Here is a 25,314-nt window from a genome sequence, read left to right on the forward strand (position 1 = left end):
CAGCCTGTTCACCAAGGTTGATTGAGGAAGGAATTATCCTCTAGTTTGCTGGGCTAAATTCTTGCCACTTTTAGGCCCCATATCTGAGGAAGGATGTGTTGGTGCTGAAGAGGGTCCAGAGGAGGTTTATGAGAATGATAGCAGGAATGATTGAGTTAACATACAATGAGCGTATTACGGCACGGGGTCTGTTCTCATTGGAGTTTAGAAGGGTGAGAGGGGACCTCACTGAAACTTACTGAAATATGCAAGGCCTGGATTGAGGAAATGTGGAGAGAACGTTTCCACTGGTGGGAGAGTCTAGGACCAGAGGCCATAGCCTCAGAATAAAAAGATGTATTTTAGAAAGGAGTCAGAAGGTGGTGAATCTGTGGAATTCATTTATTTTTTTTTGCTTTATTTATATAGCACATTTTTAGTCAACTTGCATTGACCCCAAAGTGCTTCACATAATTACATCCACACACACAGGCAAAGGTGGGTGAAGTGGCTTGCCCAAGGACACACACAGGCAAAGGTGGGTGAAGTGTCTTGCCCAAGGACACAACGACAGTATGCACTCCAAGCGGGATTCGAACCAGCTACCTTCCGGTTGCCAGCCGAACGCTTAGCCCATTGTGCCATCTGTCATTGCCACAGAAGACTGTAAAAGCCAACTCAATGGATATTTTTAAGGCGGAGATTGATAGATTGATTGTTTAAGAAGGAACTGCAGATGCTGGAAAATCGAAGGTAGACAAAAAAGCTGGAGAAACTCAGCGGGTGCAGCAGCATCTATGGAGCGAAGGAAATGGGCAACGTTTCGGCCCGAAACGTTGCCCATTTCCTTTGCTCCATAGATGCTGCTGCACCCTATTGATTGATTGATTAGCATGGGTGTCAGGGGTTACAGGGAGGTGACAGGACAAAGGGGTTGAGAGGGAAAGATCGATCAGCCATGATTGAATGGACCAGTAGACTTGAGGGCTGAATGGTCTAATTCTGCTCCTATAACTTAAGAACTTATGAACTTATATGCATCATGTTTGAAAACATTATTTAATTACTACAATATGATTTCTGTAGTTTTGATGGAGCAGGTGGTGAGGTGCTAGGCCTCTCCATTTGATTCAATTTCTCCTCCGATCAACATATTCAGGAATAGTGGGGTAAGAAGCAATGAAAGTGGATTACAAAAGGGAGACCTACAGCTTGCATTGAGGGGATTCAGTCAGGGCTCTACACAAATCACCACTGCAAGGTGTGATACACACAAGCATACTTCTTTCTGGGTTCATAAATAACATACCCATTTTAAAATGCCCAGACTAAAGAAACTCCCCTTGTACGGTTCTGCCCGTTTGCTCCCTTTGTTAGTGTGTTTAGGTTGCTCGCTCAATACAAAATTGAAGATGGCAAGGGCTTCTTTACCTTGTTAAATGGAAGCAGCAGGGACCGTGGCAAGCCGAACGTCCCGCTGAATGAGACACATCAGGTCTCATTTACTTGCCTCAATATTTTATGAATAAGGAGGAAAAATTGAGGAGGAAACGGACAAGCTATACAACTTGTACTTTTAATAGTGCGATGTTATATTTTTCTGACATTATTAATCAATAATTCAGCCGTGCACTGATTGTTCTCACTTCAGTCTTCCATATTATATTAATTTCATACAAACTGCACTAACTAGATGTGGTTGAAGATGAACCCTAGCACTCAATCAATATCGTCATGCAGATAGCAGCTGTCATTTGCTAAACAAAATGGATGGATCTGAGACCCATAACTATGATAAATTCACTCACCATTCCACTGACTAATGTATTCACTAAAATACTCCATGAATATCCCGCTTTGAAACGTGTCATATTTTTGAGCCTCTGATCAATCACCAGCTGCTGTGAAGCACATTAAAATAAATTTGTCACTGTAGTTTATGAAATATTGATGACTGAAGAGAGATGGATTCGAGCTACCTGCCATCTTAATGAATTATCTGCAGGGGAAGGCAAAAAGACCAAGAGTCTTGTTTACATCGGGAACAACAAGGAACAGATCACATTTAGTTATAATGAGATCGGGAAAAATAAAGGGAAAGAATAGATTGAAGCTGCATCCGTCCAAAATCCTCGAGGTATAAACAATAAACTGTCTGAACCCACAATAGCCCTTATAAAATAAGGAGGCAAATCTATCCTTTTGCTGACATTTCTTCTTTTCTGCAACTTGACTTTTTCTATTGAATAGAGAGACAATAAAAGGAAAGCACACAGTTAGTGTTAGGGAATGCCTAACCTTGCTCCAGGCAAATGTGTGACTGAGAATTAGCTTAAGCCTTGAATTTTAAATGGGGTCATTTAGCAAAGATTTATTTGGACCAAGCTGTGAAATTCAGTTAAACAGCTGAATCGCTCATTTTCTTTTCAAATTGTTTGTTGTTTTTGCCCCATATGTCCCTCTTTTATTTGAGGTAATGAAATTGAAACATCAATACTGCTTCTCTCCCCACAGAAGCTGTTTGGTCTCCTGTGTTTATAGCATTTTCTGGTCTTTTTTTCAAGATAATTCATTGATTGATTTGATTCCCAGGCCAAATAATGGCATGTTCCATTCAGGATGAAGCCAGTGGTCTCCATCTTAAATGTTTAGTCTAGTTTCGAGATACAGAGCAGAAACAGGCCCTTCGACCCACCGAGTCCACACCGACCAGCGATCCCCGCACACTACTGCTACCCTACACGTACTACGGACAATTTTAGTTTGCATTTATGCCAAGCCAATTAACCTACAACCCTGTTCGTCTTTAGAGTGTGGGAGGAAACCGAAGATCTCAGAGAAAACCCACGCAGGTCACAGGGAGAACATACAGATGCCGTACAGACAAACATCCGTCGTCAGGATCGAACCCGGGTCTCTGGCACTGTAAGGCTGTAGCTCTACCACTGCGCCACCGTGTCGCCTTAAAGGGGAGACAGGGTTAAAGGGGAGAATTCGAAATTCGAAAGAACAGCAAAATTAAAACTTTAGGAAGGAAGGCTTTTTAATGAGGAATGTTTAGTTTCGAGATACAGCGCGGAAACAGACCCTTCGGCCCACACGTTAACACTATCCTACACCCACTAGGGACAATTTTTACATTTACCAAGCCAATTAACCTACATGCCTGAACATCTTTGGGGTGTGGGAGGAATCCGAAGAACTCGGAGAAAACCCACGCAGGTCACAGGGAGAACATACAAACTCTGTACAGGCAGCACCCGTAGTCAGGATCGAACCTGGGTCTCCGGCGCTGCATTCGCTGTAAGGCAGCAACTCTACCGCTGCGTACCATGACTGATGAATGTCTTTAGTCAGAGGGTGACGAATCTGTGAAATTCGTTGCCGCAGAATGCTGTGGAGGCCAAGTCAGTGGATATTTTTAAGGCAAAGATAGATAGATTCTTGATTAGTACAGGTGTCAGAGGTTATGGGGAGAAGGCAAGAGAATGGGGTTAGGAGGGAGAGATAGATCAGCCATGATTGAATGGTGGAGTAAACCTGATGGGCCGAATGGCCTAATTCTACTACTATCACTTATGACCTTATGACCTGACCTTATAACATGAACTTATTGACAACGGCTAAAGCTACATTACAGGTGACAAAGAGTGCACTTTGCATATTTTTCAATGTGAGATTTCCATTATTTAATATATCATGTTGTTGACTCGGTCATAGTCATGGATTCATTCATGAAAAAAATTATTAAATTGATCTTCACACGGAGTGTGAAACACTGGGATGAAGACTTGTCCTTGACTCTATGTTCAGTGCTTGCAATATAACAGTGTACATGAGTTGATCTCTCTATATCTGAAATTAAGTTCCATTGAAATGGATATAACTGCATTTCAGAGCACACCACTTACTTATGTTTAAAGCATGATCCGATAGATGAATTCCTATCATAATGTGTTTTACAACCAATGCTTGTGTCGATCTCTAAATGCACAAGGGTGCTGCAAAAGAGTGAATAGCTTCTGCCAAACTATCAAACCAAGTCTGAAGAAGGGTTTCGGCCCGAAACGTTGCCTATTTCCTTCGCTCCATAGATGCTGCTGCACCCGCTGAGTTTCTCCAGCATTTTTGTGTACCTATCAAACCAAGCAAATGGAAATGTGAGACATTTATGATTAACATCCTGAAACACCTCCTTCTATCAAAACTATATATTGGATTCAATGTAACATCCATTACTTGGTCAACAACATACAAGTTAGTCAGAATATATAAGTGGCATCAAAACACCATACAGTCTATCATGACCAGAACTTGCATTCCTTCCATATTTCCAAAGATTTTCTCTTTCTCTTTATGGTGAACCCAAAACTTCGGACCTGCAATAAATTTCAATATTCTAATCAAAAATTGCATCACATTCTTTGAAAGATTGATGTGGACTTTTAATAGATGCAGAAACAACTCCACAGCCATAGAATCCTCCCATTTAACACTGAAATATCTCACTAGGTTATTGACAAAGTCCAGCACAGAAAATGTGATGTCTGTCCGCATAATATAGTGACCTTATGAAATTTAGATTTACTGAATTAAAACAAGGAGTAAAAACTGTTCTACTAAAATGTCATTACTAATTTTCTCTCTGAGATTATTTGCCAAGAAATCCATACCAGGTAGGTGCAATAAATATGCTGTGTGTACAGGTGATTGTGTTTGACTCTGCCTCAGAAATTCATTCCATTGACTCCAATGAACTACAATTATATTACATGGAATAATATTGATTGCCAAGAATCTACAACACGGAACCAGGGCATTTGGTCTCTCGGATGGGTTCATCAATGTCCTAAATCAATGAACCCCCATCTGCATTTCTCTCTAACCTTACTTTCTCTTTCATGTATTATCTTTGAATGCCTCTCTTCTGTTCATCTTATCAGCTCCAATGATTGCAAATTTTGCACATTCACAATTCTATCAAATATTTTCTCCATAATTATTTGTTAAATCATCAGTGACTCTAGCATTTATGGACCCTAGTTTTGACTTCCCATGAATGAAATCATCATAATGTATAGAACAAAGAACTGCATATGCTGGTTTATACCAACGATAGACACAAATTGCTGGAGTAACACAATGGGTCAGGCAGCATTTCTGGAGAAAAAGGATGAGTGACATTTCAGGTTGGGACCCTTCTTCAGATTTCTAAAGAGGGAGCCCGGCCCGAAATATCACCCATCCTTTTTCTTCAGAGATGGTGCCTGACCATCTGAGTTACTCCAGCAATTTGTGTCTATCATTACAATATATGTTTGATTTCAGTCACAGAGCAGTTGGTGCTGCTCTCCCAAAGCCCCAGATAATAGTAAGATTAAACGAGAACTTACCAGTTTGAAGTTTGATCTGTATTTTATGAGGAGTTACGATGAGGGATTACGTGAAGAACCCGCTCAGCGCGCATGCGCGGCATACTTCCAAGCAGCGGTGTGAAATCACAGATAGACACAGTTATTTGAAGTAAACATAGTAAAGAAAAGGAGACATCAGTTATTAGTTTGATCCATACAATGAGGGTGGGAGCGGAGGGCACATAATCCCTCATCGTAACTCCTCATAAAATACAGATCAAACTTCAAACTGGTAAGTTCTCGTTTAATCTTACTATTTTACTTCGGAGTCACGTGAGTGACTACGTGAAGACTTCAAAGCTCTGTGATTTCAAACCGTGTAACAGTTTTATTTCACTCACTGCCGAAGTTCTTGAGGGAGGAAGTGTTATCGTAATCAACCAATGAATCTGTTTTTCGAGAAACAAAAAAGGTATTTTTTAAACAATAACAAAATAAATTGCTCCTCCGGGCTTAAATTAAATATTTGCAGCTTGTAATATTTTCTCTGCAAATAAATCAGGTTTCGTCAACGGCTTGTTATAAAAGTTCTGAATGTCGTTTCCCTCGACCATCCTGCTGTATTCAGAATATGGTCAACCGGTACGTCCATTCTCTCGGCCGTTGATGTAGATGCTGCCCTAGTGGAATGAGATTTTAAATGTATTAGTATCTATTCCAGCAGCCTTCAGTACCTGTTTGAGCCATCTTGAAATGGTTTGGCTCGTTACCCGGCCATGAGGTTTCTTGTGGCTGACCCATAAGGCTTTTTCACTCCCTCTGATATTGTGGGTTGTGTCTATGTAATGTTGTAGATGGGTCACGACACACAACCGTGGCTCTGGTGGGTAGGCCCGGAATACCACTACTGGATTAGCTGTTCCTGGCCTGCTTTGTTTCACCAGACACTGTATGATGAATGTGATCTGATCTGGGGTGGTCACCATGTTGTCCAGCCTCAACTTGTGTAGTGACTGGACCCTCTGAGCGGATACAAGTGCCATCAACATGAGCGTCTTTAGTGTAGCTTGCTCGAGGCCGAGGGATCTGGCTGGTGGCCATTCCCTGAGGTATGTCAGGACCACACTGATATCCCAAATATGGGTATACCTGGGCTTAGGGGGCTTGATATTGTAAATGCCCTTCATCAGTTTTACCACCAATGGATGGGATCCCATCGCCTGTTGTCCTGGCGCTGGTTGTTGCCTACGTTGTCCCTGTTTCCTGGCAGTACTTCTCCCATTTTTTGATGCTGGTTAAGTACTGCCTCTTGTTGGATGTTCGAAGGGATGCCGACATGGTGGTGATGGTTTGTTCGGACAATCCTAGTTCCAGGTAAGGTCTGTTCAAAACCTGCAACCCAGGAGTTTAATTTTCTCATGGCATGGGTGTTTAACTTACCTGGTAGGTAAGTAGCTGATAGCCAAATATGTCTTTCGACACACCCTTTCCAAATCATGTTGACCAATTTGTCGCATGATAACGATTTTATGCCGCCCATATGGTTAATATAAGCCACCACCATAGTATTATCAATTTGTAACCGAACATGCAAGTGCTGCATATTAGATACATATGCTTTTAAACCATAAAAGGCGCCCAACATCTCTAGATAGTTAATGCCCAGTGTAAGTAGTAATGATGACTCTAGGTTAGTCCATCTACCACCTGTGCTGGATATGGAGTTAGTCGCTCCCCAGCCTGAGCACTGACATCTGTTTGAATAACTAAAGTAGGGTTAGTGATGATGATAGGGCTGAAACTATGCCAAACGTTTTCTGCCCACCACTGTAGCTCTGATATTGCTTCAGTGGGTAATTTCATGACACGATCATAGTGACCTGTATGTCGTTTTAGTGCCTGTACCTTTGCTCTCTGTAAATTTGATAGTGCAAAGGTCCGAATTGTGTAGCCGGAAATGCTGCTACCATTTCCCCAATTACTCTTGCTACTTGTCGAATAGTTGGTCGCTCGTTGACCATTAAATTGTTGCATGATTGTGCTAATTCAACCATTTTTGCCTTTGGCAAGGTAACAGTCATATGGACTGAGTTAATTGTGAAGCCCAGGTAGTCCATGATAGTGGATGGCTTCAACTTAGATTTATCTGGATGTAGGACGAACCCCAGAGTTTCGAGGAGCTGTTTTGTAGCTGATACTGCTGCCACAGCCAATTCCATCGGTTTCCCCTACTATCAGAATATCATCCAGATATGCCATGACAATATGTTTTTGTTTTCTTAGTATTGCCATGGCTGGTTTCAATATTTTGGTGAATAATCTTGGGGCTGAAGTTAGCTCATTGGGCAATGCTTTGTACTGCCATTACTGTCCCATCCAGATAAATTTTAGGTATCTGCGATGATCCTTGTGCATGGGTACTAGATAGTAAGCATCTTTGAGATCAATGCTTGCCATGAAGTATCCTTTGGAAATCAGTTGTTTGGCAGTAACAAATGTCTCCATTTTGAAATGTATATACTTAACAAACTTATTTAGTGATGTTAAATCAATGATGATGCGACATCTTCTTTTTTTTTTTTGTTTGTTTTGTCTGACGTGCTGGCGATGTTGGGGGGTGGTGCATTTTCCATGGGGTCCGCTCTGGGCCCTGATCTAAAAAAGATCTTTGGGGATAAAAGCGGTCCCCGAGCTTTCACCAGTCCCATATTGAGGACGTCGACTGGTGGATGCCGTGGGGTGCTGCCGCTTGGGTATTGTAGGTCTTGGTTTGCTCGTCCCGGGGCCTGCCCTCATGAGGCTGAAAGTTTTCGATGCCTCTTCAATGTCCCTTACCTTTTTGGTGAGGTCCTTCCCGAATAACAGAGCGTCCGTATCTGCAGCTGGGGCTTTGCATTACCCAGCGAATTTGGGATTGAGGGCAGGTCTTATGATTTCCCGCCAGAAGTTTCAAACTGAGTGTTGCACATCAATGCCAGTACATCCTGCTGGCAGGTATCCATCTCCGTGCTGTCCACAGAACGAGCAAAGGCTGTGATGGCCAACGTCAGGAGCCTTAGGATCCGCTGTAGCTTGAGTTCATGGTTACGAATGTGTGACCCCACGTGCCCCCAGATTTGGCTGTTCACAGTCAGCACTCTGAGGCCTCACAGTTCTCTGGTGCTGTGTAAAGATCTAGTGTCTCAGAAAGCACCTTCCTGCAAGGGCTTATTAGAAAGATGATTTATGCTGGCCGTGTTTCGGTTCCAGCAGTCTTCCAGCACGTGGGGTTGCTACATAGCGGTCCATCACACCCAGCAGCTCTTCCTGCTCCTGCACCCCTTGCATACTCCCGATCTCGTCCGCCAGCCCCTGTTCCAGACCAGCCCAGGTCACCAATGCTAGCCTCCAGTAATGAGGGAGCAGAGGGCAGTGCACAAGACACTGTGGAGGGGGTGCCTGATCTCCCTCCGCGAGAGCGCTCTTTCTGCGCATCCCGCTGGAGCTGCTCCAAGAGCCGTTGGATGCAGCTCAGGTGGCTGTCTCTCCTCCGTTTAGGTGGAGACGTGTCCCCGTCCGACGAATCGGGAAACACCGGCCGGTTGGTTTTCCTGGTGGATTTTTTCCCCCCAGTCCTCTGTTCAGGCGTTTAGCGGGACTGGGCTTGGCTCGGTGTCGGGGATGGTGGAGTGCTCTATGAGCGGTCCTGCCGCCTGCCGCTCCAGCGGCTCAGGCGGCTGTCTCTCTCCCATGCGGGTGGAGAGACGTCCCCTCCGATAAGTCGGAAGCTACCGGCCGGATGCCTCTTCGGCTGGCTATGCATCCAGCCCGCTGCTCAGGTACTAGCGGGCTGGGCTCGGCACGGTGTCGGGAAATAGCGGAACACCGGACCCGGTAATTCCTACCGCCTGTTGCTGCCCCCCCCCCCTGCAATGGAACGCTCCTCCGCTGGAGTCGAGCGGGGGTCAGGTTCTTCTAGAGCTTTTGTGCCTTGTAGAAGCGAGAAAGCCCCTCAAGCAGCGCATCTCGCAGGCACCTGCTCCGAGAGCCGCTCCAGCGGCTCAGGCGGCTCTCTCTCCCCCCGTGCGGGTGGAGAGACGTCCCGTCCGAATTCGGGAAAACACCTGCCTCGAACGGGGGACAGTTTTGTTCCAGAGACTTTTTCTCTGCCTGTAAAACACAAGCAGAAAAGGCTCCCCTGTAATCGAAACCCGACCTCAGGGTACTCACCTGATGGTCCGTTTCATTCTGTAGCGGGAGCGCCTAATTCCCGTTGCAGCCGCTGTTGCACGGCTGGCGTTAATGCCGCGTATGCGCGCTGAGCGGTTTCTTCACGTAGTCACTCACGTGAATCCGAAGTAAAATCAGATTCAATCCTGACTTCCAGTACTGTTTGTGGGGAGTTCAGACATTCTCCCTATGACCACACAAGTTTCCCCCAGCTTCTAGTTTCCTCCATGTGCATCTCAATGTCCTCGATATGTACAGGACAGAAGAATTCAGTTCTAATGGTCCTGTCCCACTTAGGCAACTTTTTAGGCGACTGCAGGAGACTATGCAGTCGCCACATGGTCGCGAGGAGTTCCCGCATTCTGGGAACTAGTCGCGGCCTCATTATGGTCGCCGCGAATTTTTCAACATGTTGAAAAACTAGCGGCGACTAGAATGAAGCTGCCATGGAGAGTTGCGAGAATTCTTGTGCCGTAGGTGGGTCGCCAGGAGGTCCTAATGGGTTGCCAGGAGGTCAAAGGTTCGCAGAGGTTCTGGGGGGTTGTAGCCAGTACTGACCGATGAATTTCATTGGCTCATTGGGGGAAAAAAAGGTAAGCAGTAGTTTTCAGAACCAAGGATAACCGTCCGGTAATGTCAAATGTCCACCAAGCTTCGCAGCCGTGTATCTCTGGCTTCTTAAAAGTTGTCTCCACCTACTTCCTGCCATCTCCCCGCTCTATCCCCATTGGATATTTCTAATTTTTCTGGAGACTTCCTGTCTTTTGTGACCATGCCAGGGAATGTTCAGCATTAAGTCACTATGAATATAGTCACATTGATGGTACACAAAAATGCTGGAGAAACTCAGCGGGTACAGCAGCATCTATGGAGCAAAGGAAATAGTCAACGTTTCGGGCCGAAACCCTTCTTCAGATGTTTGCTCCAAGCCAACATATCCTGCCAGCCCAAGTAGAACTGTCTAAGCTTTGGAAAGCTATGGTAATTTGCAAGTGAGCATAGCTTTTATTTTGTTCACGACTTCCACACATATAAGAATCAGGAAGTCATGTTGCAGCCTTGTAGAACTTAGGTTAGACCGCTATACCTCCTCCCTCGACCCTGTCCACAGACCCCGACAGTCCTTTCAGGTTAGGCAGAGGTTCACTTGCACTTTCTCCAAGCTCAGCTACTGTATCCGTTGTTCAAGATGTGGACTTGTAAACATCGGCAAGACCAAACGCAGACTGGGCGATTGTCTCACGGAACACCTTCACTTAGCCCGCGTGATGATTCCGTGATGGTTCCTGATCTCCCGGTTGCTGGACACTTTAATTCTCCTTCCCATTTCTACACAGATCTTTCTGCCCTCAGTCTCCTCCATTGTCAGAGTGAGCCTAAACGCAAATTTTCACTTGGGCAGCTTACAGTCCAGTGGTATGAATATTGATTTCTCTCACTTCAGGTAGTCCTGGCATTCCCTCTCTTTCTATCCCTCCCCCACCCAAGTCGCATTAGCTTCTCATTTTCGCCCAACAAACAGCTTACAATGGCCTGTTTCCTTTACCATCTTTACTTTTTTTGCATATCTTTCATTCATTGTTCTTTATCTCTCCACATCACCATCTATATCTTTTGTTTCCCTTATCCTTAACCAGTCTGAAGAAAGGTCTCAAACTGAAACATCACACATTCCTTCTCTCCAGAGATGCTGCCTGTCCTGCTGAGTTACTCCAGCTTTTTGGGTCTATCTTTGGTTAGACCTCATTTGAATCAATGTGTGCAGTTCTGGTCACCATTACAGAAAAGATGTAAAAGGCTTTGGAGAGGGTGCTGCAGAAGGTTACCAGAATGCTGCAGATGGACACAAAGTAACTTAGTGGGTCAGGCAGCATCTTTGGAGAAAAAGGATAGGTGATGTTTTGGGTCGGAACCCTCCTTCAGACTGGAAGTAGAGCGGGTGGAGACATTATGGCCCATTGCTGCCTAGATTAAAGTATATTAACCATAAGGGGAGAGGTTGTGCAAACTTAGATTGTTTTCTCTGATTTTTCGGAGGCTGAGGAGAGTCCTGATAAAAAATACATAAAATGATGAGAGGTGTAGACAGGATGGAGAGTCAGAACCTTTTGCCCATTTCAGGTTGTCAGAGACTCGATGGCAAATCTTTAAGATGAGAAGGTAAAGTTTAAAGCAGATGTGACGAGCAACTTTTTAACATAAAGGCACTTGGATATGCAGAGAATGGTGGCACAATGGCGCAGCGGTAGAGTTGCTGCCTTACAGCGCCGGAGAGCCGGGTTCGATCCTGACTATGGATGCTGTCTGTGTGGTTTGTACGTTCTCCTTGTGACCTGAGCGAGTTTTCTTCAGGTTCTCCAGATTTCTCCCACACTCCAAAGAGGTTTGTAGGCTAATTGGCTTGGTAAAATTGTAAATTGTCCCTCGTGTGTGATGGATAGCGTTAGTGCACGGGGGTGATTGGCGCGGAGTCGGTGCACCGAAGGGCCTGATTTCACGCTGTATCTCTAAACCAAACTAAACTAAGAATGAAGGGATATGGAACACATGCAGGCGAAGATTAGTTTAACCTGACATCATGCTCGGCACCAACATCATGAGCTGAAGGTCCTGTTCGTGTGCTGCAAGTTTCTATGTTCTATAACACATTGGTGAAGTTAGCAAGCATCGCGGCATAACAAGAAACATTTTGCTCATTGCCTTTTCACACTTGGAGATAAACACGGGTCCATCAGCTGCATTCAAAAAAGCTCTTTGAAATCCAAAAATCAGACTCTGCCAGTAAATGTTTTATAAAGGACCAGAAATTATTAAGTAGTAACTGACATGTCTAATGAATTGCAGCTCATTTCCCGCCACAAGACAAATTATGCAATTGAAAGTGAGATGGAGTAGCCGGTGATGTTGTGGGAAACTATTCCTGTGGCTGTCCTTGATCTTTTGCTTCCATCACAGCAGCTGCTGATTCTAATTGAGCCCAGCGCAGAAGAAAGGGAATTGAGAGACTGTGTATTGACTTCAACTCTGCGACTTTCCCAAAAAAGGGTTAATCACCAGACATGCCACCTACGTTATAAGCTCTGCCCAGTCCATGTAACTCCAACTCAGATTTTACAACCCGTTTATTTTCTTGGGCTGTTCCCTGGGTTGCAAAAAGACAAGGGCCAGTGTCTGCTCTCACTATATTCCCTCCGGTCCTCCATTCTGCTTTTGTGTGCACCTTACCACTGCTAAATCTCTTGTTTGTTCGTCTGATCAATTCTTCATCAAACTTTAAAACGGGCTTTGGGTCATCTGTGGCAGTTTAATTAGGGCCGTGACTGGATGGTGTTAAGTGCTCAGTATAAATGAGTGGATCAGCACTGCCCGGAAACAGCAACCCGCCAATTAGTCGTCCTTTAGATGAAGTGTGCTCTCTGGTGGTCACAGAGCAAAAGCAGCTGTTTCTTCGGATATCAGGCTGAATTAATTATGGCACTTGGCTCGAGGACTGATAGGGATTTTCATTTTAAAATTAGGTACCCTTGATGTTGCTGAATCATCACATTTCACTCATGTTCATTACTGATTTCTTTATGGCTGTATTTATAACTTTTCTCCTGGAAGAAAGTTACTGGCGTTCACACCAATTTAGTTTAGTTTATCTTATTGTCACGTGTACCGAGGTACAGTGAAAAGCTTTTGTTGCCTGCTAACCAGTCAGCAGAAAGGTAATACATGATTACAATCGAGCCGTCCACAATGTACAGATACATGATAAAAGGAAATAACATGAATAACGTTTAGTGCAGGATGTTTAGTCCAATCAAAGATATTCTGAGGGTCTCCGATGCGGTAGATAGTAGCTCAGGACTGCTCACTAGCCATTGGTAGGATGGCTCAGTTGCCTGATAACAGCTGGTTTCTGCCTCATATTTAAGTACCACATTATTTTGAAATCTAAACTGAAGGTGAAGTATGGCTTATTTGATTAATAATTAGTGTCTTCCACAATAGTGCACTTGTTTTTACCCTGTGTGATGCGTTTGAAGCAGATATTAGTTTCTTATATCGTAAGACCCTCTATCAACAGAGAATACGTGCTAATGATAGAGGTAACATGCATTCCAAACTGCTCATTCATTCAATCAGGCTCCTTTGTTTTAAGTTGTGGGATATGTTTGAGGCAGAAATTAGTTTTCTTAACAACTTAAAACTCTCTATCATGCTAACTATGGAGGTAACATTCAATCTAAACTACCCATTCATTCAGCCACAGTCCTTTGATTTCAGTTGGTCTTAAAAGGTAAACCAAACTTATGAAAAGCATGGCAAGTAACTACAGTTTAAATTTGATTTGATTTGATTTAATTTATTGTCATTGTCTTCAATTAAGAGACAACAAAATTATTTTTCCCTTAGTCATATAAATAATTTTTAAAAACACAAAAACTCAGAACACGGTAGTCCACAACACAAACATCACCACAGCGGTACCAAAGTTCCCCACTGTGAGGGAAGGAACCAAAGTCCAGTCAGCTTCCTCACCGATGTTCCCCAATGTTCACTCGAAATCCCATGCTTGTGTAATATGCATGCTGCCTTACAGCATCAGAGACCCAGGTTCGATCCTGACTACAATGCTGTCAGTATGGAGTTTGCCCATTCTCCCTGTGACTGTGTGGGTTTTCACCGGGTGCTCCGGTTTTCCCCCACACTCCAAAGACATGCAGGTTTGTAGGTTAATTGGCTTCATGTAAAAATAATAGTCTCTAGTGTGTAGGATAGAACTAGCATGCAGATTGGCGTGTACTCAGTGAGCCGACTGAGTCCACGCCAACGAAGTCCACGCCAATGAAAATCCCTATCAGTCCTCGAGCCGACTCAGTATTTCCACAATGTATCTCTAAACTAAACTAAACCAATCTCAAAGTGGCAAAAGCACACAATATTTTAACACCCACAGCAAATTCAGTAATGTTTTGGTTCTAAGAGATGTGGAGCAATCACATAACATACTATTGATATAAATGCTCAGTTACAGGCAAAAATCTAGATATACACTGAAGCCTTCTAGATATTTTCAGTCACTGTTTAGTTTAGTTTACAGATGCAGCATAGAAACAGGCCCTTCAGCCCATCGAATACATGCCGACCATCCCCCCCATTCACACTAGTTCAATGTTATCCCTCTTTTGCATCCACTTCCCACACACTAGGGGCAATTTACAGAGGCCAATTAAACTACAAACACAAACATCTTTGGAATGTTGGAGGAAACCGCAGCACCCGGAAGAAATCTACACTATCATGGGGAGAACGTACAAACTCCACACGGACAGTTCCCGTGGTCAGGATCATACCCAGTTCTCTGCTGCAGTGAGGCAGCAGCTCTACTGACTGCACCACTTCTGCAGTATCTAACTCTGAGACTATGATGTATGTCGATATTCATGAGAAACTGCAATAGTTTGTAACAATGTAGAGCCCTGATAAATATTACATTCATAGCCACTTCCTTATTACTTATGGAAACAGATCATTTGTTTTGCTTTATCACTTTTTTTTATTAGCTGTCAATTTGTAAAAAAAAAGTGACAACAGCAGCATGTATGTTAATGCCCTGGGAGTTTGGTCTCCTCTGAACGATAATGTCTTCTGAACAATACAACAATTTCTGATCGTAAAAGAAGGTCTGCGCTTTCCTACCTAGGTTACCAAGCAAATATAGTTTAAAGAGACACGTCCTAGAAAGTCAATCACATAGCACCTTTTTTACGTGCTAATGACTTACTTTCTTTAGACTTTAGAGATACAAGCGCAGTAACAAGCCCTTCTGCCCACCGAGTCCATGCCGACCAGCGATCACCCCATACACTAGCACCATCCTACAAACACTCAAAAAATTTACAATTTTACCGAAGCCACTTAACCTACGTCTTTGGAACATGAGACAAAGCCGGAGTACCCGGACAAAAAAACAAACGGGATCACAGGGAGAACATACAAACTCAGTACAGACAGCACCCATAGTCAGGATCGAACCAGGTTTTCAGTTAATTGACCTGAAATATTACCTCTCAGCTGCTGCCTGGTTTGCTATGTACTGTATCTGCAGCCATTTGATTTAAGATTTCCAGCATCTGCAGTTCATTTGCTTTTCAATCAATCAAGGGTTAATCAGTTCAGTTCAGTTTTATTTGTCATAGGTAGGTTAACACAGGGTCAACGGTACAATGGAATGTGTTTGACAAGACAACGGATCACCTCAGCAATGATATTACAAGGATAAAATTAAGGTAAAAAAAGATAAGATAAAAGTGACATTGGTAGATAAAAGACAATAATAAATAAAATAATCAACATATATGATGCGTTTATAAGTTCAGAAGCCTGATGGCATGTTGATTAAAAACTGTTCTTAAGTCTGGTGGTGCGTGCAGCCATGTAATCATACAACATGGAAACAGGCCTTTCAGTCCAACTCATCTATGCTAGTTTCATTTGCCCGCATTTGGCCCATATCCCTCCAAATGTTTCCTGCTCACGTGTATTTTAAATGCTGTTGTAGTACCTGCCTCAACTACCTCTGGCAGCTCGTTCCATTTACGTACTACCCTCCGAGTGAAAAAGTTGCCCTTCGGGTTCCTATTAAATCGTGCCAATCTCACCTTAACCCCATGTCCATTGGTTCTTGATTCCTCTAGCCGAGGTTAAAAACGTTGCATTCACTCTATCTATTCGGCTCGCAAACAAAGATATAACAATTATTGGGACTTTTGCCACCATTGAATCCAAGACCTCACTAGATGTTGAATGCGTGCAAATGTTTTAGATTTCTGTTTCCCTGGATAAGTAGGTCTTACTGTAGTATCGTCATTAATCAAATCGCATACAGTCGTGTTGTTTAAAATCCGAAACGGTCTTGAAAACAAATCAGATTTTTCGTAGCACCAACATTTTAGTTACAATTTAGTTGGATTTGTACATGTCTTAATTCTCAAAATGAGGCCAAAATAGAAAGTCCTTCAGCAATATGGATTCCTATAAATAATAAGTTGTTAATCTATTCATTTCCTAACATAAAAAGAATGGTAGGGCCTCTGGGGAGTGTTGTAGTGCAGAGGGATCTGGGAGTGCAGGTACATAGTTCCTTGAAAGTGGCATTACATGTAGATAGGGTGGTCTAAAAGGTTTTTGGCACACTGGCTTTCATTAGACAAAGTATTGAGTATAGAAATTGGGACATGTACCAGTTATATAAGACATTGGTGAGGCTACATTTAGAGTATTGTGTTCAGTTCTGGGTGCCATGTTATAGGAAAGACGTTGTCAAGCTGGAAAAGGTGCAGAGATTTACAAGGATGTTGCTAGGACTCCAGGGCCTGAGCTATAGGGAGAGACTAGGACTATTCCTTGGAGAGCAGAAGGATGAGGGGTGAACTTATAGAGGTGTACAAAATCATGAGAGGAATAGATCGGATAAACACACAGAATCTCTTGCCCAGAGTAGGGGAATCGAGAACCAGAGAACATAGGTTTAAGGTGAGGGAGGGAAGATTTAATAGGAATCTGAGGGGAAACATTTTTACGTAAAGGGTAATGGGTGTATGTAACGAGCTGCTGGAGGAGGTAGTTGAGGCAGGTACTATTGCAACGTTTAAAAATCATTTAGGCAGATACATGGATAGGACAGGTTTAGAGGGATATGGGCCAAACCCAGGCAGGTGGGACTAGTGTAGATGAGACATGTTGGTCGGTGTGGGCAAGTTGGGCCGAATGGCCTGGTTCCACGCTGTATGACTCTGACAATAACTCACCAAAAGTAATCTTGGTAGCTGCCAGACACTGTGATAATTGATCCAACCTTAACAACCTTAACAAATCTGTCAGGGGAACTCAACGGGTCGAGCAGCATCTGTGGTGAAAGTGGGCAGTGAATGTTTTGAGTTGGGGCCCTTCATCTGTACCCAGATGCTGCTTGCCCTGCTAAGTTCCTCCAGCTGGTTGTACGTTGCTCTAGATTCCAGCTTCTTGTGTCTGCTAGCAAATTTGCACTGTAGCGAAACATAGCTTTTTTTTGCTTGCAAGCATTCCTCTATATTGACCTGGCCGAGAGCAATTTAACCAGACTCTTGTTTCACTTGATTCTTGTGGGAATGTCTGTGCATAGATATTCAACTGTCTTTACCAACATAGCAACGGTGATTGCACAGCAGAAGTAAATCATAAGAGAGGGAAGCATTTCAGGACTTACTAAGGATGTGATTTGGCTCCAGAAGAATTATATCTCTTTCTTCCTTTTAACCAACAGTCTTGTACGGAGTTTGTACATTCTTCCCGTGACCAGGGTTTTCTCCGGGTGCTCCGGTTTCCTCCCACATTCCAAGACGTACAGGTTTGTAGGTTAATTGGCTTCAGTAAAAAAATCGTAAATTGTCCCTCGTGTGTAGGATGGTATTAGTGTACGGGGATCGCTGGGCGGCGCGGATTCAGTGGGCCAAGAGGCCTGATTCCACGCTGTATGTCTAAACTAATAAAACGAAACAATTTAGAAGCATCACTAATTACTTTCTCAGAAAATTCTAACAGTGAGTGAACAGACAGGGCTGTAGAGAAGAATGTGGTTTTGCTTAAGGCAAAGGGAATCAAAAAGTATAGACCTTACTAGAGTTCACCTTCGCTATGACTTGAAACAGAGGTCCTCATGCTGTGGGCATAATTAATGGACGTTGTTAATGCTTGGCATGATCCTACCAACAGTGCATTGATGTTTATTGAGAAGATTGAATTAAACAGCTCATCTCTCACTGTTTCTGTGAAAGAGTAGATAGATAGATAGATAGATAGATAGATAGATAGATAGATAGATAGATAGATAGATAGATAGATAGATAGATAGATAGATAGATAGATGTTGTTCTCTGGGGCTCTGATTCCAGTGGCCTCATTCCTGAAGGTATTAGAAAAAGCTACTTGCTTGAGGGCAGCACATTGTCATCACAGTCAGCACTGAAACGATTGAAGGGAATTTTGATTATTGAATTATTTGCACTGTCAAGACCAGGAAAGCATGACAGATTAGAGTTCAGTTCTAAGGAGTCTAGCGCAGGGCAGTTAATCAATATGTGGCTGCCAATAACACCGGCCATAATATTGATATTGCTTCCAACATGAATACACAATTAACAGTTTAAAATCTTTAATACAACCTCATTGAAACTCATTTGCATAGACTAATATTCTCGAAAACATTATTATTGCGGTGACCTTACCAAGACGCTGAAAACTGATATAGTCTAAGAACTTGCACTATCATGACAGTATAAATCCAGTTACAGATCAATTTGTTTTTGCTCTCATCAACTATAAATTTCAAAATGTGAGCCCTACCCATGCTGGCATTTGCGATAACCGGTTTGAAACCTAATAGTCCCTCCTTCCCTTTGGAAAGAAACTTTCACAATTATGATCTTTTAAAATCCTTTGGACAGATATATGGATAGGAAGGGTTTAGAGGGCTGTGGGCCAAATACAGGCAAATGGGACTAACCCCATGTGCCAACTTGGTCGGTGGGCCATAGGTACAGCTCGATGACTCTAAACTATAAACTGAACAAGAGATATTTATCTAAGGGATCTAAACTACCTTTGCACATTTATAGATATTTTCTCATTTATGTAGATTTTCTCATTCTTGTTCATTTTTTTTTTTTAAAGTGCAGAAGTACTTTGGGACACTTTCTACCTTTGGGTCATTTCACAAGGTAAGGGGTAGCTGAAGTCAAATGAACTGGCATCTCTCTCTTTTTTCCTTTCTTCTCCCCGCCAACCCCCATCAGTCTGAAGAAGGGTTTCGGCCCGAAACGTTGCCTATTTCCTTCGCTCCATAGATGCTGCTGCACCCGCTGAGTTTCTCCAGCATTTTTGTGTACCTTCGATTTTCCAGCATCTGCAGTTCCTTCTTAAACACAGGCATCTCTCTCTTTCTGCCAATACAACATGCCTTAGCTACTATGACAGGGGAGCACCCCCTACTGCACCAGTGTGGTATTTTCCATTTAACAAGCACAAGCATTCCCAACCATCGTTATCTTTCCGATTGCTATTTCACCTGATCAGTTGTGCACAGTCGTAGGCAGTTATCACTGCACAACTGATCACACTGAAAATCATTCTGCCAGTAAACAGAAAGAGAAGACTTTCATCCAAAAACACGTGGTCAAAGTTCAAACCAGATACCTGTGTGGAAACAAAAGACGTATAGTGCCTGAGTAACTCTGCGGGTCAGGCACCATCTCTGGAGAACATGAATAGGTGAAACTTCTGGATCGGGAACTTTCTTCTGACTCAATTAGGGAACTGTTGCGAAAAGAGGTGAATTGTGTGTAGGTACCTGAAATTCGAGATGGAATAACACTGAATCAGCTGGTCTTTAGTTTACAGACGATTTCAATTAAAAATAACACCTTATTTTTGTGACAAGGTGGTATGATTATTAAACAGTTCTAATTGCTCTTGTAAATATCAAGTACTCTCATGCCATCTACAGCGTGGGCCAAACGAACTGGAGCCTCTCTCTGTCAGAACCTAGTTGTGAATTCAAATTTGGAAGAAGCATGCTGGAAACCATTCATAGAGAGATTTTGTAATCATCTTGAACAATCTAATCCAAGACCTTGGATTAGTTTGTTACTGTCCTCGCCAGCAACCTGTTGCTAGCCCTGATCTGTCCTGGCCTTTTCTCATCACCTGCTCCCCCCAGCCCCCTACAATCAGTCTGAAGCAGGATCCCGACCCGAAATGTCGTCTATTCATTTTCTCCAGAGCTGCTGCCTGACCCACTGAGTTATCCCAGCACTGTGTGTCTATTTTTAGTCTAAACCAGATCTGCTGCTTGATTTTATTTCATTTAATGCAAGACCTCAGATCACCAGTACAGGCCTTGCCCACATTATTCTTTACCGCACTCTGAAAGTAATTTGAATCATTGAAACTTGCGTCTGTACAGGAAATGTGTGCGAGTAACCAAAGAAGATCGGGTTATTTGAGTGCCAAACATAAAAAGGGGACACCATGGGAAGATTGAAAACCGGACCAAAACTATTGCTGAAATTCAGATCTGTGTAGATCAACAGAGATTTACCATATTTTCATTTATTGATTCACAGGACAATGATGAATAAGCTGGGTCAATATTTATTGTCCTTCCAAGCTTCTCCTGCACTGGCTGCCTTTAGACATTAGTCTTTAGACTTTACAGAAACAGTGCGGAAAACAGGCCCTTCGGCCCACCGAGTCTATGCTGACCAGCGATCACTCCATACACTAGCACTATCCTAAACACTGGGGACAATTTCCTATTTTTCTGATACCAATTAACCTACAGCCCTGCACGTCTTTGGAGTGTTGGAGGAAAGCGGAGCACCTGGAGAAAATCAATGTGGTCACAGGGAGAATGTACAAACTACGTATAGACAGCACCCGTAGTCAGGATTCAACCTAGGTCTCTGGCGCTGTAAGGCAGCAACTCTACCACTGCACCACTGTGTCTTGTTGGGCTATTTCAGAGGGCAGTTAGCAGTTGTCCATATTGCTAAGAGTCTGTAATTCTCTGCCTCAGAAGGCGGTGGAGGCAGGTTCTCTGGATACTTTCAAGAGAGAGCTAGATAGGGCTCTTAAAAATAGCGGAGTCAGGGGATATGGGGAGAAGGCAGGAACGGGGTACCGATTGGGGATGATCAGCCATGATCACATTGAATGGCGGTGCTGGCTCGAAGGGCCGAATGGCCTCCTCCTGCACTTCTTGACTATTGTCTATTGTAGTTAGATATTGGCTAGATTGTTTAAGGATGGCAAATTTCTATCCCTGGATTACATTAGTGAATAAGATGTGTTTTTACGACAATCTGTCAGCTTCACGGCCACACGTACTGATGCTAACATTTTAATGCTAAATTAATTTAAATAGTTGAATTTGATTTCCCAAGTTGCCCTGGTAGAATGCAAGATCATGCAGTTAATCCACCTTAACCTCTGTGTTACTATACTTTGCATCAAAATTAGGTGCTTATATCATTATTGTCAATTCCATGTTACAAGATCTTGAGTACGGTTTATTTTGTTTTCACATTAAGATTAGCCTGGATTGAATTTAAAAGTATGGCATCAATCACATGTTCTTATATAGTCAGTTATATTATTTTAACAAGAAAAATGATCTCAAATTAGACTGTATTCTGACAACTGCACACAAATTCATTGCACAGAGTTACCTGAATCACCATCTTAATCATGTTTGTTTGCTACATATATGAAACACAAGAGATTGTCCTAGACTCTTACCAACGTCTGCAGATGCACAGTAGAAGGCATCATATTAGGATGCACCACAGCTTGATCTGTTCTGCCCAAGACCACAAGATATTGCAGAGAGTTGTGGAAGTGGCCCAGTCCATCACACAAACCAGCTTCCCCATCATTGACTCCATCTACACTTCACACTGCCTTAGGAAAGCAGCCAACGTAATCAAGGACCATTTTCACCCTGGTCATTCCCTCTTCTCCCTTAACCCTTCGGGCAGCAGGTATAAAAGCTTGAGAGCACGTATCACCAGAGACAGGAACAGCTTCTTCCCCGTTGTTATCGGACTACTGAACAGTCTAATTATGCTAGAATGTAGTCCTGATCTTCCTACCCTAACTTATAGTGGACCTTAGACTTTTTCTCTTTTACAGTAAGGTTATAATGCTGTAACACTCTCCTCTGTACTTTTTTGTTGTTGCATTGCCTATTGTGCACATGTATGACTTGATGGTACTCACATCTGACTCATGATTTGACTGGACATCGTAATAACAAAGCTTTTCAATGAATCTTGGTACAAGTAACAATAATAGACTAATAACATATGAGTACATATGAATACCAGTGGTTGAGATTCTAGATGAAATAATTAAATTCCTGAAATCATTCTTATTTATTTACTGGAAATAAAAGTAACATGATACTAATCTTACAGGATATATTTCTATCCTACAATTCCTGTTCTCCACATTTTATACTGAAATGTCTGAAGCAGAAATGCAAAGCTGTTCACAACAGAGAGTCCAGATCACAAAGAGTTAATTAATGGCGTTGACTCCCATAATCGTTGATCCATTTGTACATCCTTACAAAAAAATGAAACTTCTTTGCCAAATCTGCAAACTAAGCAGAAGATTTATGGACTGTGAGACAAGTTAAGGAGATAGCAAAGCTAATATGCGGAGAGTGAAAAATGTTTATTCAAACCGAGAAGTTAAACTTTCAAAAGGTGGATTTTAGCTCGACTATGTTCAAACCTTTTGCAACAATACACATCACTCAATGGTTCAAATATTCAGTAAATACCATTAATGCTACTTTCCAAAATTATACTAAAAAATACTTTGAAGTTTGTCAATGAAAATCCTAGTTGTATTGCTAATTATAATCCTGTTAGATAGTAAAGGCATAGAGACAGAGCTATGGAGTCATACAGTATGGAAACAGGCCCTTCAGCCAAATTTGCCACAGCGACCACAATGCCCCATCTACGCTAGTCCCACCGGCCCATCTTTTGCCCATATCCTTCTAAACCCTTTCTATCCATGCCCCAGTTCAAATGTCTTTTAAATGCTGTTATAGTACCCAGGGCCGGTGCTAGGAATTGCGGGGCCCAATTAGAAAATTGATGGCGGGGCCCCTACTCTAGAAAAGTAAAAATTTATGTATGTTTATATTTCGTGTAGTATGCTCGTCTTTAACCAAAAAAAACATTAAATGCTTGATATACTAAAATTTTGAAAAACTATATGAAAGTGTCACACATCTAATAAAATGAGCGGCACTTTGAAAGATTGAATGTGTGTGTGTTTATGAGTGTATGCGATTGTGTCTCTGTGTCTGTGTGACTGAGTGTGTGTGTTTGTGTGTATGCGTCTGTGTGTGTGCGTGCATGGCCGGCCTTAGGGGGTTTAAACGGTTTAGAGATGTTTAGAGGGCTTCAGATGGGTTCAGGTGTGTTTACAATTGTTTAGAGGGGAATAGAGGGAAATAGGGGGGCTAGAGGGGGTTTAGAGGTGTTCAGAGGGTCCCAGAGGGGTTTAGAGACGTTATAAGCCCCCCGTGAGAAATTGTATTTCTCTGAAATTGAAGATAGATATAAAGCTGGAGTAACTCAGCAGACAGGCAGCGCAGCGACTCTGGAGAGAAGACCCTTCTTCAGACCGAACTGAACTCGCGTCGGTGAGAGTACTTGTGATTGTCTGAAGAAGGGTCTCGACCAGAAACACAACCCTCTCCCCAGAGCCGCTGCCCGTCCCGCTGAGCCACCTTCAACTTCAGAGCCAAACAAAAAACACAGAGTGCTGGAGGAACTCAGCGGGCCAGGCGAATGCCTCACCAGCTGAGTTTCTCCAGCATTTTTGTCTACCGCTAAACATCAATGATTCCGGGAATGCTGAGGGGACAGGGTGATAGAGAGGGAGTAGGAGAGCTAGAGAGAGATGAGACGGGGAGCGGGAGAGAGAGCGCGAGAGAAAGAGGGAGGGAGGGAGTGAGCAAAAGACAGAGAGACACAACGTGGGTCGGTAGGTGAATGACTAACCTGCACACCAGGAAGAAGCCCCTTCTCGCGGTCCGGGGCCCTCACTCATGATGGTGAGTTAAATGAAATTCTCAACGTGTCATCGATCTACATTCCTCAGTAATGTAATTGTGTTTTAAACAAGTATTAATGACGCCGCGTGAATTTTATTCAAAGGAACACGGCGTCATTAAATGAGTCTGAAGAAAGGTTTCGGCCCGAAACGTCGCCTATTTCCTTCGCTCCATAGATGCTGCTGCACCCGCTGAGTTTCCCCAGCAATTTTGTGTACCTTCGATATTCCAGCATCTGCAGTTCCCTTTTGAACACGGCGTCATTAATACTTGTTCAAAACACTATAACATTTACTGAGGAATGTGGATAGATGCAGATTCATGACATAGCATAACAAGGTGTTAACTACTTACCGTTAAGAAGTGCTAACAGCACTAGTTAACAAATCGTTTGTGTATGATGGCCATGCAGCGGTTGTTATACATGTTCGTTTAAAAAAAATCCGGATGGCGAATTTAAAAAAATCTTTATTTAACAAAGAGAATTCGTATTTCCGTACGAAATACTGAACATTAGTGCGGGGCCCCCATTAGGCGCGGGGCCCAATTGGGAGCAATCGGTCAAATCGGCTTAACGCCGGCCCTGATAGTACCTCAACTACCTCCTCTGGCAGCTCGTTACATACAGTATACCCACCTGTGTGAAAAAGTTGCCCCTCAGTTTCCTTTCAAATTTTTCCCCTCTCACCTTAAACCTGGGTCCTCCTGTTCTTGATTCCACTTTTCGGGGTTCATATCTCCGTGCGAACCTTCAGACAGGACAGGGGAGGTTAAAAGGTCCACAAATCGGATCTTATTACAAATCTTACGCTAGGTTTTATGGCAATCACATGCTCTAAAGCCACTCTGATGCCAACTTAGAAACAAACCAGTCACCATATTATTTCAGTGTTTAAGAAGGAACTGCAGATGCTGGAAAATCGAAGGTACACAAAAATGCTGGAGAAACTCAGCGGGTGCAGCAGCATCTATGGAGCGAAGGAAATAAGCAACGTTTCGGGCCGAAACGTTGCCTATTTCCTTCGCTCCATAGATGCTGCTGCACCCGCTGAGTTTCTCCAGCATTTTTGTGTACCTACCATATTATTTCAGCTATTTCTCAGGAATATT

The sequence above is a fragment of the Amblyraja radiata genome, chromosome 23 (genome assembly GCF_010909765.2).
Source record: "Amblyraja radiata isolate CabotCenter1 chromosome 23, sAmbRad1.1.pri, whole genome shotgun sequence".
Classification (NCBI taxonomy): Eukaryota; Metazoa; Chordata; class Chondrichthyes; order Rajiformes; family Rajidae; genus Amblyraja; species Amblyraja radiata.